Source organism: Aythya ferina (genome assembly GCF_964211825.1).
Source record: "Aythya ferina genome assembly, chromosome: 2".
Lineage (NCBI taxonomy): Eukaryota > Metazoa > Chordata > Aves > Anseriformes > Anatidae > Aythya > Aythya ferina.
Genome location: NC_140297.1, coordinates 119,138,197 through 119,152,911, shown reverse-complemented (window position 1 = coordinate 119,152,911; position 14,715 = coordinate 119,138,197). Strand labels below are relative to the sequence as shown.

The 14,715-nt window shown below is 40.0% G+C and overlaps 1 protein-coding gene and 1 long non-coding RNA gene across 10 annotated transcripts in view; both read right to left on the bottom strand.

The window, feature by feature from the left end:
• The window catches only part of ZNF521 (zinc finger protein 521), a 232,370-nt gene that overhangs the window by 120,825 nt on the left and 96,830 nt on the right, over nt 1-14,715 (bottom strand). The window lies entirely within an intron of this gene.
• Nucleotides 8,355-14,711, bottom strand: LOC311430916. The gene is made up of 2 exons (XR_014689115.1): nt 10,348-14,711; nt 8,355-9,228 (listed from the first exon to the last, which is right to left on the bottom strand). It is a non-coding gene; the product is annotated as an uncharacterized lncRNA (long non-coding RNA).

Genomic DNA, 14,715 nt, shown 5'->3' with positions numbered 1-14,715 from the left:
AATAACAAAATGTGTTGTGTTGCTTCTTGGTGGAAACAATCATAAGCCTTTTTTGCTGTTTTTCATTTAAAGAGACTTCAGTTTTCTGAAATGTAACCAAGTTAAATCCTTATGTAGACAAATAAAATCAATGGGCACCCAGAAAACAAATCTGCTTTGACTTAGCTTTGCAGTTACAATTCATAAAGCCTGCTGTTTTAGAAAATACAATACTTTTCCCCTTCTTCTGGTGTTACCATACTGGTAACATTGATAGACTTTCAGATGCAGTCTAAGGTCTTCCTATTACATGCTGGTAAATTTAACCTTACTGCACTACATCTAGATCTATCAAAGACCTCTAAATAATGACAGTCACGATCAAAGATTTATTATGCTAAGCTCTTTACAAGATGCTTTTTGATGCTGACATATAGAACAACAATATTGCATAAATAACAATCACTCTCCCTTTTTTTAAAACATTGTTTCCCTTTAGAACTAGTTAGAAAATATTTCTTACTCCCCGATGACTGGCACTATATATTGTTTATTAGCATACCCCTAGCATTATTTCTGATATGTGACTTTGTTCAAAAACAAAGAAACATAAACTTAATGGCTGGTCTTTTCTCTTGTTAGCACAGTAATGCAGAGTTCATGTCAAGATTTGTCCGCAAAATTATGACTGATGCATGTAATGACAGAATATACAAAGGTTGGGGTTTTCTTTGAAGTCTCATGCCCAAAAAATAAACTCATTTAACAACAACAACAAATAATAATTTACTAGCACTTGCTAGCCTCTTCAAATGATCTGACGCATTTGCAGAATCACACGCTGAGGTTTTCTTTTTATCATGAAGGAAAGAATGTTTCTGTGACTGCTGCTTGATCAAGACCTAGTTCTTTTTTGTGATCCAAACATCTGCTAAAATGTTGACATCAACTTTTATTAGCTCGACACAGTCATCTCAAAGTGTCTAAACTTGCGCATGGTTAAGTTTTGATTTTAAAAGCAAACTCAGTAAATTCCATTTACTCTTAGATTTTCAAAGTGATCAAACCCAGTCATTTTCACACCATGTTGAACAAAAAACACATACTTATTTCCATATGTTTCACATTCTAAAGGGGTTCTTTTTCACTGCAAGTTACATCTTAGTCTCACAAGCTTTGTCAGGCCGACAGGACACGCGAGCACTCACAGGAGCTCCTGGGTCCTGATGTGCTTTGTGGCTGCTAACAGCTCCCTACCAGAATGAGCCAGGGGTAGACCTGTCCCCTCCTCTCTCCATGGCCCCACCAAGGGGAAACCTGGGGGAGGAAGACAGAAATGAGCCCAGGGGCAGCTCCACCTCCCTTGCCAGGCAAGAAGCCTTGCTGTGTCTGCATAGCACAGCACAAAAGAAAAAATGGGTTGTGACTGAAGGAGCCACCTGAGTCTCTCGAGTGTCTCGAGCCCTTTGCAGCACAGGATGGCTCCCCACAGAAAGAAACACAGGGCTGTGACAGCCGTCCTTGCCTGGCCTTGCTGCAGCTGCTCGCAGTGATGGAGCCCCAGCTGAGCTCCCTGCCCCTGTGCCCAAGTCACCAAGGGAGGACTCAGCGGGACGGAGCAGGCACCCAGGCCTTGCTGCTCCAGCCCACAGCCCAGGGCATATCAGCCCCACATGAAGATGAAGGGTGGACAGCTCGGAGCACTTACAGCCTAACCTGCCGCTGCTGCATTTGCCAGAGGACACCCATCAGCCTCCTGCCAGAGACAGAAATACACCAGCACTCTCATTCTCCCCTCTGAACACAAGAACAAATCAACATACATTTCTTGTTATAGAGCAACGTGGTACCAGCAACAGGGGTTTGCAGCAGAACCTGACCACATTTCCACATGGACTCAGGCAGGACCAGTACAGCATCTGGAGAAGCCATGAGGTGCTAAACTGTGCCTTGTTGCAAAATTTCCCAAGATTTGTTCCAGAGAAAAATGACACATGAATTATCAGACGGGATTTAGAAAGCATTTGACCATTTTCCTTTAATTTCTTGTATCACTATAACTTCGCCTTTTCATAAAATAAGCACACCTCTTCAATAAGCAACCCCACAATCCTTCATAAAATCCCTCCTGTCAGGAGCCCAAGTGCCAATTTGTCTCTTGTATGCTGAGTGCAAATCCGAGGCCCAAGTCATTCCTTGGACCATTCAAAATTGTCCTAGAAGCAAAACTGCTTGGACTAGAGGACTGACATGAGCATTGGGCAACCACATTGACTCTTGCATTCTTGTTCTTTTTCATTCCAGTTTTCAGACCCAATTTGAAGCCTTGAGGCATGCAAAGTTTCTCTGTGACTACAGTTAATGAGCTTTGGATCGGGCCTTCAATCCATGCAGCGCATATGCACGTGTCTCTCTAACCTTTTGAATAATGAATGTCACCTAGACCTTTAATTATTGTCCTGATCCTCACTTGTCACTTTGCAGCTTTCAGAATTTCCTTACGATAAAGGTGTCCATAGTGTCCATGTCATGTCAAACAAGGCTTTGCTGCTTTTATGAGCTGCCCAAGAATATGGTCGTTCAATTGGTACTTCAGTTCCATCCGGAATTTAATTTGCTCTTAAAAACACAGCAAAACAACTATTAAACACTCTACTAAAAGATTTACGGTTCTACTCAGAAGTATTCAGAAGATCCTTTTGTGTAGCCTTCTGTGCCTTGTGACTGTCTGAGCTATCCATACCTTCTTATTTTGTATTTTCTAACCTCATTATATTACTTGAGAATGAACTGTATATGCTACTTATCTGCCCATGCTCCACATCCTTCTCAGCCATTCAGTATTTTATCACCTGCCTATTTTGTTCTGCCATTTCCCCAGTTTTGTACTGTCAGTGAATTTCATCATCTTACTATACTTCTTTCTTCCAGACTACTGATACACTGCATAAATTCAATAAAATTGGTGCAAATAGTGATTAAGGCTTTCCATTATTCACATCCCTCCAACCTTAACTGCTTCAATTCACATGACTCCTATGCTTTCCACATCCAGGTTAATGTTGCTTTTCTTTTTTAATCAAAGTAGCTCTCCCTACACCATGCATATTTACCCAACAGATAGTCTTTTGTGCTATACTTTTTTCAAAAGCTTTGCTAAAATCCTGGTAGATCATGTTTATAGGCTTCCCTGTCCGTACTTGTAGCTACACTCTCAAAGTATTCTTTGTCAAAATTTTAGGCATGATCCTCCCTTCATCATGCCTCTTGCTGTCCATCCTTCATTAAAAACAAAAATTTTAAGTGTTCCTCTATCATGTCATTGATTAGCCTTTCTCTCATGTTCCTCATTGTTTAAATCAAGCTCACAGACATGTAATTTCATGCATAATCCTTATATCCCCTGTTCAATGTCTGTTTAGTAGCCTTTTCCCAGGCTGTTGATATCTCTTCTAAAAGATTTCAAATTTATCTGCTTAGTGTCTCCTTTTATCTTCAGCTACTTTCTCTGAGAATTTGGGGATGGATACTCTTCTGTGTTTCTATGTCAATTTTTGGATTCTGTATTCCAATACATTACACCTAATCCCTATTCATTCTTCCCCACAGGGAGGATATGCTACAAGCATTTTTTCAACAATATTGTTTTCCTTCATTAGATATTCCATTTCTAGATCTCCTATATACCTCTTCTAACTGAAGAATTATTTCCTATATGAAGTAACCAAAAATATGTCTTATAGTTTCTAATACACCATATCTACATTCCCTCTTTGCATACAGACTTGCAGGCATTCCTAGTTTATCCCATAGTCCTTTCGAACCTCTTTTGCATGCAATAGTCTCCTCTACTAAAAATTGCTCTGATGTGTACCTGTTCACTTAACAATAGCCTTCCGTTTACAACTGTGTGTACCTTGTTACACCAGTAAAGGGGATTTTCAAGGCTTTTTCCACTTAGGTTCAGCACAGACCAAGACTATGAGCCAACCTGCTGCTGCCAAAAGCACACTTCCCACATCCTCTGATTCCCCTCTCCTAGACCAACCATTCACTCGCAGGTTCCCTCACATTAAATCCAGGGTGGAGTTAATTCAACCTGTTAAACCAACAGAAAAGTAACCTGATTATAGAAAGTGAATAGCTTCCATGCTTGTGCTCCCAACAAATCATATGCAAAAGCAAGTTATAACTTGCACACTAACTACATCAACTTGCCAGTGCTAACTCCTGATGCTGCCAGCTGATTTTTTACATTATTATTTCATTAAGCGTTAGCAGTGTGCTCGGCCCTGCATGAGGCACAAGAGCAACCATGGTCCCAGCCTATTTGTCCATTTAGCCATTTTTCATCATAGCTCAGATTATTTTTGACAGTACCTTAATTGAGGATTTCTTTTCTATCTTCCTAGATGCTTATTTTGTCAACCTTAAGCTCTAAAAGAACTAAGCATATGTTAGACAGTTTCACTGCATAGTTAGCTATTTATCTTGCTTATGGGGCACTGTCAGCTTGCATTTTTTCTGAACAGACTAATTGCTAACTCTTCTCATTGCAAATAGAACACCCTTTTAGTAGTATTTCCTGATTGTCATTAAAAAGATGTGCTTTTAGGATTTTATGAAGATTTTTCCATTCTGCTTTTGTTTAGCAGGATCTTAAGTATAGTGGGGTCTGAGTGCATGTCTAGAGACAGAAGACAATCAATCCCATATGAAAAACAAAATGAAAAATGGAGAAAAATGTTATTTTCTTTTCTAATACCCTTCACTATGGTTACTTAGTTCTTTTAATACACAAAGTGCATTCAAGCAGAAATACAAATGCTTGTTTTAGCAGTCCTTCCTTCTTCAGCCTGCTTGAAATCTTACAGTCTGCTCTTCTGTCTTTCACCTTTGCATTCTAGATGCTGCATATAATCATGTCAGTCTTCAATGTCTCTTAGTTACAAACCTTTCCTTCCCCTAGCTGATGAAGTGCATTACCTTGCAATGTTTCACCTCCCACACAGGAAGAACCACATCTGCAACTTTTAAAAATCCCATCTCTCCCCTTCAAGCTCCCTTACCCTGTAACTTGCTCTAGGTCTTTGAAACTCAGTACAGAAGTGATGAAGTCAGAAAACAGACTCTAAAACCCAGCAGCACAGGCTGTGTATATATATATTTTTAACTACTTCATATCAGGTTTACATAGTTTATGAGTACAAAGAGTTGTAAGTACTGTGAATTTAATGTGGGATCTGAAAAACTAATATGCTTTATGACTTTCTACCTTAGGGCCTGAGCCTGGGTGAAGCTGGGCCACTAAACACTGCAAGTGTATCTGCTAAGCAATCCGGAGCTTACCATGTCAACAACTGAGTTTTCTGTCAGCATCCCTAACTCTTTCTGTCTCCTTACACTGCACTTAAAATTGAAGAAGGCTGCTAAAATGAGGCATTCTTAAGCCAGAGAGCTGCAAACCCACCAACAGGCATCCTAGCATTCAGCATCTGTCTCAGAGCAGCTATATGGCTATGGACGTTAAGGAGACCCTACAACTCAGACTGTGCTGATAATTTTTCAGATAATGTGGCATCAAAGTATGGGCAGTAGAGCATGACTTGACAGGTTGAGATGCAAAAAGCTGATATTCTGAGTAAGCTGATAGATTATGTGTTTTTTTTTTCCCCCCGTCTCTTTTTTCTTTTCCTTTGTTTTAAAAAAGACATACTGAGACAGACTGCCATTCAATAAAGCCACTACTTTCTTCACCAACAATCAGCAACAGATGTAGCCCAATAAAATTAATAGTTTGCAAGTACGCACAAGAGAATACTCTTTTGTCTCTTTTCACCATCACAAATTTTGCAAAAGCTCTCTGGGTTTTAACAGAAAGGCAAAACTGGGGGCTTTTTATACACCTCATTTTGTTTAGTTAATCTGAACACTAAAAACACTTTTCTCCCACATTATGGAAAATCAATGCTGATTAATTTCACTTTCTAAAGTATGACTCAAGATACTTTTTCTGCCCTTACTTGTCCACTTTCAACTCAATCTTTATTCCTGAAGAAATCTGGGCTACTACTTACCAGGATAATTCAGTCCTACAGAACAGTTGTGCTAAAAAATATGCAAGATTAATATTAATGTACAAACAGAAATATATTACTCATACATAATATATAAGAAATTAATTTTCATTGAAATATCAGGAGAAGGATTAAAACCCTTAGATCCCTCTCATGCAATTAGCACTGCACTTGTGCAAGTCGATGGGACTGCACAAATGAAGGCTTCACATAACACTGGCAAGACTGGGGTTTTACAAAGGCTCGCCTACACTACAAAATATGCCATGAAGAGAATTCCACAATCGTACTGCTGTAATTATAGTACCACCCTGTGTGGATACTGTTAGGCCACATCAATGTTAGCAAATATACTGGTAGCATCTGAGCGGGCACACAGCTGCTGACATTGCAATGATGCTTGACTGCATGCCCAGTTGGAAAACCTCTGCTGGAACAGCACAGCTGCCCAAGGAAGTGGTGTACCAGCAAAACAAGCATGCCACTGAGCCAGTCTTCATCACTACCCACAGCGATTTGTGTCTAGCAGTTTTTCTTGCTCTCCTCTACAGGAATTACGGAAACCTCCAAAAATTCCCTCTGTACCATTTCATAATCTTATACTTTCACACTGCTGCTTAAAATTCCAGTTTCTCTTAGGTATGTCCTGTAATAAGTTCACTTGTTTTTTCCATGGCCTTCAATCTATCATTCACCATCACAGAAAGATCACAGAATTTGTTTCAGAAGCAGAAGGTTATACTTCTAGGTTTGTAGGACTTTAACCACCATTACATGGACTGCCAGATGTGAAGCAGGGAATATAAAAAGCAGAAGAGCTGTGGTTAAGAGAGAGTTCAGGAAAATCATCAGGTGTTGCAGACATTCCCTGACTAGTCCTATGAAAGAAGCACCAAGCAGCAAGACAGGATCAACCGTAAGTCAGCCAGGGATAGTTGCAAGATTCACATGTGCAGACAGCCATGTTCCTAGAATTTGGCCCTGAACTTACTTAACCATCAGAACAGAAACCAAAAGAGGACTGTTGTAGTGGAAACACAGATTAAAAAAGGATATCTGGAAGGCTGGAATCTCAGATCAAGCTCTTTTAGTGAACCACCCCATTTCCTCTTGGAAAATGTAGATGGGAAGAGGTGACCTTCCAGCTCTGAAAAGCCACTAGGTGTGCCTTTTAGCAGAGAATGTTGAATCTGGATAACAGGCAAGAAACAGAGGAAGTCCTTCCCACACAGGATACCAACATTTTGGAAGCATAACCAGAGGGGAAAAATAGTCTTCTTCTTTCCTACCTTCCACCTTGTTTTTGAGTACACAAGCAACAAGCGACTTTTAAATGGCTGCGTCTATAAATGGCTACATTTTTAAGTGACTCTTTGGAGGCATTTCACAGGCATTAAGAATGATCAATGAGTGCATGTAAGGCTTTCATCTTGAGGAATTTAGGTCTCCAATAAAAACTGCAGGCTGCTGCTTTTTTTCCCCAGATTCGCACATTGTTACTGGCAGGCCTGTACTGAGATGCCCCACTCTTTCATTTCCTGTCTTACGAAGCCTATTCTAGCAACAAAGGTTTAATCACCAAGAGATAACAAGTTAACGTCAATGTGCATCTGGCAGGTAGGCCAAAAGGATCGTGGAAATCACAGAATCAGAGAATGGTTAAGGTTGCAGGGGACCTCTGGAAGTCATCTTGTCCAACCCCCGTGATCAAGCAAGGGCACCTACAGCTGCTTGCCCAGGACCATGTCCAGACAAGTCTGGAATATATCCAAGGAGGGAGACTCCAAAACCTCTTCTGGGTAACTTGCTCAGTCATCCTCATAGTGAAAAAGTGTTTTCGGATGTTCAGGTGGAACCTCCTGTTTCAGTTTGTGTCCACCAACTCTTGTCCTGATATGCCCCATAGCAAGGGCTGATGTCAGCAGGACACACATTTTTGCTGTCATATTTTATAACGAAATTTGTAAAACAATGCAGTAAATTGAATAAATGGAAGATGGGATTGGTAGGAGAAAAAAAAAAAAAGAAAAAAGAAAAAGTATCCAAAGGTTTTGAACAATCAGGCATAAGATAATAAGATAAATTACCAGTCATCACGAAGCTATAGGAGGTCAAACAAGAGGACTCTACAAGATGTCACCTATCAGGTGGTTCATTTATGTTCATTTTGTACAACTTTATGGAACAAGCAGTACTGGGGATACACATTCATTTTAAATTAACGGTTAGCCCATTTTATGTTCCTGATGACAGAGTGACAAATTTGGGTGTTATGTTTGTTGTATGAGACAAATAATATACACATTACATAAAACAGCTTTATTAAGCAGTGGTTAAAAAACAAACAAACAACAACAACAACAAAAACACTTCTCAAAACATTTACACTCAATTAAGAAGTTATTCTTTGAGCACCACAAAGGGCAAATCATGGTTTCTTACAGTTTCACTTCTTGTGACTGATTGATTTTTGCATAAAAAACAGGTATGAACTTCAGTTAAAGCCACCTTTCTGGTTGGGATCTCTAGAGGGCTTCTTTCCTGTCTAGACTCTGATTTGGTGGATCACTTCTCTTCCCAAAGTTTTAAAACCTTGTAGGTTTTAATATTTCTGCTCAGCTCTAAAGTTTCAGTTGAAATGGGGCAAGAATAATTCAGAAGTTAGAGGGGGAAGAGAGAATTCCCTAGAGGTATGCAAAGAAACAAAAAGACATACCATGATTTATCATGTCTTGTTCCCAAAGATAATAAGGCTAGAAAAACAGAAGAAAAATCTTGCTGTTTCTACATGATTCTGAGGTCAGAATACAAATATTCATCACTATTCTGATTTTCCATAGTGGTTGTGTGGAAGGGAAACTGTTGCATGTTACCCTGGTCACTTGGCCAGCTGACCTGTTGAAGCACGCATCTCAGGACATTTTGTCTCATAAACCTTTGCTGAATCTACATTTGCCCACTCTAGAGCTGCTTAGTATCTTCATCCAGTTTTGTGTCCTCTCCTGTTCTTCTGCCTTTCTTCAAGGAGATTTTTCTCTCCTCCCCCCACCTCATTGAACGGAAATCTTGGCTTGAGGCTCTTGTAAAGTTCAAAGAACACGTCACCCTTTCTTTCTCTGATGCAAAGTTTTCCACAGGTGTGAAGAAGGTCCAAATTCCCCAACTGAAGCATCTGACAAATAACAAGACAGACAAACAGTATTAGATCTTAATGGTCGGTAGACAAGAAACTAAAAAACTCACAACCATTTTCTCTCTTGCTTGTGTTCCGCAGCCCCCAGCCAACGTAAGGGGCTCCTTTCACAGGCTGGTGAGTGTGAGAAGGTAGGAAATTTGCTGCTTAACTTTGTTAGGCTTTACAGCAACAGGATAATAAATAACACCATCCTTGTAAAATGCAGAGAGGACTGTCTGATAGCTCACTACTGAAAGTAAAGACGAAGAGAAGAGAAATGCTTAATGCCCTATCTTGTCAGCTACTCCATGACAGAGGTGCTACCAGAAACTGAAGCATATGGTAATATGAAGCGGCCTACTGTGGCTAAAAAAACAGAATGGCCCTTTCTAAAAGTATATATGGTCACAACTTAAATAATACCTTCCTGAAAATGATGCCAAAATGATGCCAGAAGGCAAACCTGATATTTTTAGTGAATTCATTCTGAAACTCCAGAAGCAGAAAATATGTTTGCCACAGATTAGTTCCACAAACTATTTCAAAGCCAATTCTTTGTGCCAGCAACAAACCTTCTTTACCTTTTTCCAGCCCTGAATCCAAAATCCAGCATGAAAATCACTTGTTCTGGGCCTGAATTAACTAACAGGAAGCCCAAGGCACTAGTTCCTGTATTTACATTACAAGTTTATGTGCTTATTCATAAAAATCCTGTAGTCCGAATGATCAGCTTGGGTTGCTGATGAGGAGGATTATTTTAATTTCTTTCTGTATTTCAATTAAATGCATGACTATTGATTTCAGTGTATTTTTTCAGTTAAAAGCACAGTGATTTATGTTGTTAAAATGCTACTGCCTGCCCTGCCAAAAGCATGCATCTGGGAACATTTCTGGGTTGCTCACAGTCTTTTCTCTCTTTCTGCCTCTGACTGCCAGTGCCTGCTGTTGAAACAAACCAGCTACTTCAAAAGGCAGTTCCTGTTTTCTGTCTTTGAGAGTTTGGCAGTCTTTTGAGGGGTGGGGCTGGGCTGGGGGAAGGCATAGTAAGAGAAGAAAGGTAGATTCAGGGTCCATGAATAAAGAGAAAGAAAAGTAATGGTAAAACAGTACACCTACCTGAGTTCCAGTCTTTGTCCCAGGTCGATACCATTTCTGGATTCATCTGAGGTCTGTAAGTTGAGATTCAGGGAGACGCCAGCTCTTCGCAGCCATCTGAATTGTGTGATCCCCATCTTCATAAGCTCATTGTCAGCCTGCACTTTGATGGCTCCTTCTAGAACGGTGCAGTGATGTGCCCAGTGTCCCCTGCTGTGACATGCCCATCCTGGCACACAGCTCTGCACAACCACAACAGGACAGAAGAGCAGCCCCAGATTCACACTCATCCTGTTCTTCAGCTGGTTTGACAGTTGCTGGTTCTTCTCTCCTTTGTTCAGCACTTCTGATACTCTCTGCTACAGTGAGTTTCTGCAAGCCTTTTGCAACACCTACATAAGCATTTTTATTCCTGCAGTAATTGGCAGTGAATCTGTGCTGCCCCTTCTCTTCTCAGGACCAGAAAACCCAGCATGTTCTTGTATTATTAATGAAGGACTTTCTGCATTGCCACAGGTAATACAGTATTCACATGAGCTTCACATTCAGCTACTTACAGAAGCAATTATGCTTGCTGAGCATCTACTCTGGATGGTACTAACAGGACCCCAAACTGAGCTCGGTTGCTCACATGGACATGCTAGCACCAGATAGGCTTTACCAATAAACTGTTGGTATAAGCCAGAGTCTGTTCCCCCCTCCTCTGCCAGCTAAGCAATTAACAGTATAATTATTATTGTATAGTTATGCTGGTGTGGTTCTGCATGTACAAAAGTCGTTAAGCTTCAAAAGTAAAGGCACACTTTCTGCTGAGTCAGGAATCTTCTTATTAGGTGCATGGCAACGCGTTAAGGAGGAACAAGAGAGGCATAGATGCACATTTTTTCTTGAACATGGATTTTCATCTTCCAACTGCTTTACAAAAAATGTGTTGTGATTAAGCATGGCAACACACTTTTCAGGAACTACCAACCTTATTTTCTCAATAAGAAAAATGAAGCAGAAATGTTCAAGAGGATTTGCCCAAGTCAACAAAAAAACAAGTGAAAGAAAAATGACTGATTTCCAGTTTCCAATTCACTACTACATCAAACCTTGTTCTCCACTTTTAAACACTAAGTATCACCAAGATTATTATCCTAGCCTAACAGCATACTTCCAGTAATTTAGGATCTTTACAAGAAACCTACAGCATGGATTCAGCATTTTATTAAGCCCAAAGAATATTAGGGATTTGCCAATTTTAGAATTCTTTCAATAGCTATCTATCCACAATCTGCCTGTTTAAGTCTGTTTGATAGTTTCTGGGTTCTGTAGATTCATCAGTATCATGGACTTAATCAGTTCTGACCTGTTCCTTGAGTTGTTGTAACTGATGATGAGCAATGGGCATCACTTCTTGTCCCAGCTGAAAGGCAACTTGCAGTGAAGATGATTCAGGTCAACGTGTTTCACTTAGCAAGCAGGAGGAGCTCAGGTGATATCTCAGCTGATGACATTGTGCTATGTTAAGGCAATCACATCCTATCACATTATTTTATACAGGCTTAGAAGGAAAGTGCGCCAGTTTAAGCATAAGAATACTTCACCAAGAAAGCAGAAGTCACATTTTTAGTGTCATCTTTTCTCCTAAAAAGATACCTTCTAGCACTCTTAGCATAGTATTCTTTTAATTAAGTAACACAGGGTATTCGGTACTCTTAATTGTCTGATAACCACCCTCCATATTTTTGTTGCTTCTTGAGTAAAATTACTTGAAGTCTGACAATGCAAACTACACAACTATAAATAATGCAAATGAAACCTTCACTCCCTAATACAATTTTTGGGAGGCTGAAAATTCCCCCAAAACAGCATGTTTAAGTAGCCATTTTCAACATCCCATTCAATTCAACACATGTTCTTCCAGTGGAGTAACAAAGCCACTGCCTAATAATAACTTTTACAAACCCAATTTGTTTTTACTGTTTGTGTTATATGCTTATGTTTTCATTCCCATCAGCCTGGACATCAAATCTATAGTGTTAAACATTTGTGTATTACCACTTTCAATTTTGATTCTCATTGCTATAACGCTTGCATCACTAAAATTTGAAACCAGTAATATCTGTTAGAAAAATAAATTATCTTTCAAGATTTTACAAACATGCATTTATGGTTCCCAAAAGTACTAATGCTTTATCAGGAACTTGATAGCTTTGTGCTTCCCCTGAGAAAAAGAATATGAAAGTCTAGGTTACTTATGTGGAGACTAGAACCACAGGCACTGAAAAATCAGTTTAAGAGCTCTGAATGGAGGCAGGGGGCAAATGGTGATTTGAAAGCATGCAAATGCTACTCAATAATTTTGCTCTGGATTGAAAGTTTTTTTCATCTTAAGTACATTTCTAAGATAAAAGACAAAAAAGAGCAGGAAGAGAAACATGAGGCCAATCAGACGATACCAGAACCCTGGTTATACCTCATCCAAGTAAAGAAGATTCACAGATGACACTGAAGGTAACTGACCTTATATCACCACAGAGAAAACCTAAATCTCTTTTTCTCGAGTTTACAAGTAAGAGAAAGCCAAATTGGTAACATCTTCTTATCTTGGTAACTGTCTTAACTTGAATGATTCTCACTGTGCTTGAAGGCTGCAGGAATTGGCTTCCAACATGACTGGGAAGAGCGATTTCAAGCAGTCTTTTGGGGAAAGATGACAGAAATAGAAAACAGGATGACTCTGAATCCATCAAAAACTTACAGCTGGTCATCCTGTGATTTCTACTCAACAGCAATCCTACAAGATATTCAATGGCCTGAATTGCAACTAATGGGAGCCATTCCTTTTTCCTCTTCTTTGAAAAGAAGGTTTTCCTTAGACCTGTTCTTCTCAGTCTAACAACCTGTTCCTCCCATAAAATCCACAACACATCCCATTCCCCAAGTGTGTCCCACCAATGTCCAACTTGCACACTGGAGATGCAGAAGCCATGAAAGCATGGGGTCCTTCCCTGGTGGACATATCCTGCCTGGTATTTCACCCTCCTCTCTCAACTCCAGTTCCCTCTTGGCGGCACTCCAGGTTCTGTGCTGCCTCAGTGGCCTCCTCCCAACCTCCTCCAGCTATGTTCTCAGTAGCTCCACAAAGAGCTACCTGTTGGCCCACATACCCTTAGGTATCACCCCTCGTTCCTCTTCTGCCTCCCTCTTGCCCTCTGGTTTGCACGTCTATTGGATAGCAGGCTAAGAGATTTCTTACCCAACAGATGGGCTCACAAACAGGGAAGCAAGGAGAGTGATGGAAGAGCAGCTCCTTAACCACAGGGTATCCATATGCATTCACACTGATGGGTTGCACCATGCTTGCACCATTGCAGGTTAAAAGCTTCCTTAAAGCAAAAGCTATTACTTCTTATAATTTGCTTGTGCTGTGTTTTTAGGCTTCCTGAACTATAAGGGGTCATTATGCAAGATACAATGCCTAAAATATTAACTCTAGGTCACTCTATTGATAATATTTCTGAAGATAAAACAGATTACCTGCCCTCAGTAAATGACTCCCCTGCCTTCCCCCACTACTCCCCATACAGCCATTATTACTTGGTCACTGACATTTGAAGAGGTAGATGAGATCTTCCGAGAGTTTGACCTTTTTTTTTTTCCTGAAATATTTTTTTGACCATTTATTTTTTTATTTTTCTGAAATCTTTACTTTCTAAAGTACATCGCATGAATGGGATTTCAATCATCAGATACTAGGTGCTTCAGTGACATCAAAATGTTGTTCACCGGGAATGGAAAGAGAAGTAAAACAAGGAATTATATCACAAAGATTCATTTCCCAATATACTTTAGGCTACTGTTGTGATTCTACTTAATTCAAATATGCTATAAGACGGAAAAATGAATGTCTACAACACAGTTTACAAAAAAAAAAAAAAAAAAAAAAGCTCAAGAAAACCCACAACCAAAACTAAAAAAGCAAATCCACCTCAATTTGTTGTTCACAAATATTTTTTAAAAATTCACCCCTTATGCCAGGATTTTGGCTGACTGTATTCTACTCCTCTGCCATTAATGCTCCCTGCCGTAAGCACAACTCCTAGCTGGGGATTCCAATGCGTTAGCAGAGCTAGGATAAGATCCCAGATCTCAGTTGTGCTGGCATGAAGACAGGTCTCCTCAGTGATACAGAAGACAATATCCTAGGGAGACTGGAATTAGTCCTATTCCGCGCAACTCAATCCAAGACGTAAGGCATACCAAGATGCAAGTAATTACTAGCTAGTGGCTACAGATAGGAATGGAACATGGTTCAACCTAAGCATTTCATGACAAGTGACAGGACGGCTTGAAAAGGGGGGCTTTTTTTCCAACAGGATGGAAAGTGTCAAGAGCAAAGAA